Here is a 1,784-nt window from a genome sequence, read left to right as displayed (position 1 = left end):
TATTTCATTACTCATCCATAGCCCAACAGTGGAATAACAATAATAAAGAATAGTAATAATCAGGGTTAGTTGTTTTTGATATTTTATATTTTACCTGATTTTAATTCATATAAAAACCAAGGCTTCTTACATATTTTTCCGTTTTGTCATTTTGACAGACTTTTTTTTTTTTTCCTCTGAGGCATTTTATTTGCACGTATGTATTACATCCCTAGAAAAAGAACCCAAGGATTTTCCCTCCTGTGTGTTTTCGTCTTGCTTCTTCATGGTCCATGATGCCGGGGTTGTCAGTACAATGTCAGTACAATGAAACCAAACTGACGGGACGGGAGCAGGTTATTCTGCCATTTTTCTAGATCTTTGAGTTGCACATCAAACCTGGGGCTGATCACTCCACACTTATTTAGCCTGCCTGTGAGGTTCACAACAATTTTCCCAGCCCTGTGATCATCGATGATTTCAAATTCGCCAATGTAACCATGCTTCATCATCACAGTGAGAAACCTGACGATGACTTTGGAGCACGGCCTAATAAGAACCTGGCGTTTGCCTCTCTTTTCGGCATTGTTGATACTCTTGAGAGCATCAGCCAGGACATTCATGCGCACCATTATGGCGGCACGGAAAGATGGCGGAAAGAAAGCATTTTGACAGACTTTTGTCAAGGTAGAAAGGATCGTATTTTAGTTAATAGTTTGTTCGCTTCACTTATAACTTTTAAAATATGTAAACCTGCAGCATACGAGTCTCCATTTGCATTCTTCCCTCAGGCCTCGCAAATGCAAATGATAATCATGGCCCCAATCAGAAGGTTTTAGGAACTGTATTGAGATATTTTAATAATCCCTGAGGTGTGATGAAACTTTGAGGAGTCTGTCAACAGAGAGCACGTGGCTTCTGCTTCCCTCTTTTTACTCAGTGCTTGAGCTGGGACAAACCTTTCCGACTTTTCTGTCTCACTTCCCCCTCCTGGTGAATCAGATGCCACTTCAACCGAGGAGGACCGAGATGGTAACTGCCCAACGGGGTGGGAGCTTCAAGCAACAGTTGCAACGTGAGTCCACGAGGACAAAGTTTTGCACATTTTGTCAAAAAGAAATTATAATCTGGAGAATGAATTTGAAATACATCATAACCAAGCTGTTTGTAAAGATTAATATTTTATGTAATATCGCATATGTTTTGGAAATCGTAGTAAAGACACCTGGAATCATAATATTCTTTCAGTGGCAAATGTCATGTTACGTTTTTAGGGTATTACGTCAATTTAGTATTTCACGTATTATTAATAATGCCTCATTACATAAAATTATTACTAAACTGGCAATTAAGTGGATGTGAAGGATCCATATGCTAAACTGCTCATAACATTTCAATTATGAATTTCACATCAGATGTCTTCTAGTGTACTTTCACAACATTGATGAACAATCTCTTTGCCAGAACCACACAAATGAACTTTGTAGCAAGCAATATTGGCATAAAGTTGTTTTGCGCATTTTCCTGTGTTTAAGGAAATTAGAAATGGAAGCAGACGAAGCAGCTAGTCCTTTCTCTTGGTGGTAGTAAAGCATTTGTTAATGCTGTAATTAGCTCTCTTGAATGTGTAAAGCCTTGGGGGTGTCATTTACGCATCTTGATTGACTAAAAAGTTGTTTTCTTGTTCTTTGATTTACATTCCCCCGCCCCCCCAAAGAAAAAAGCCAACAAACAACAGTGAGTCCATTGTTTCTAGTAGTATGTTCTGAGCTCACTTTTGTCCCTAACTGACTCTGTCTTTTGGT

General features: G+C 38.8%; 1 pseudogene; it reads right to left on the bottom strand.

Annotated features, from left to right (window-relative positions):
- Positions 1–211: 211 nt before the first annotated feature.
- Positions 212–638, bottom strand: LOC118892737 (annotated as a pseudogene).
- Between the last annotated feature and the right edge of the window lie 1,146 nt (positions 639–1,784).

The sequence above is a fragment of the Balaenoptera musculus genome, chromosome 3 (genome assembly GCF_009873245.2).
Source record: "Balaenoptera musculus isolate JJ_BM4_2016_0621 chromosome 3, mBalMus1.pri.v3, whole genome shotgun sequence".
In the NCBI taxonomy this organism is placed as follows: domain Eukaryota; kingdom Metazoa; phylum Chordata; class Mammalia; order Artiodactyla; family Balaenopteridae; genus Balaenoptera; species Balaenoptera musculus.
Note: the sequence above shows the minus strand (reverse complement) of the source record. Positions and strands in the feature narration are given on the sequence as shown.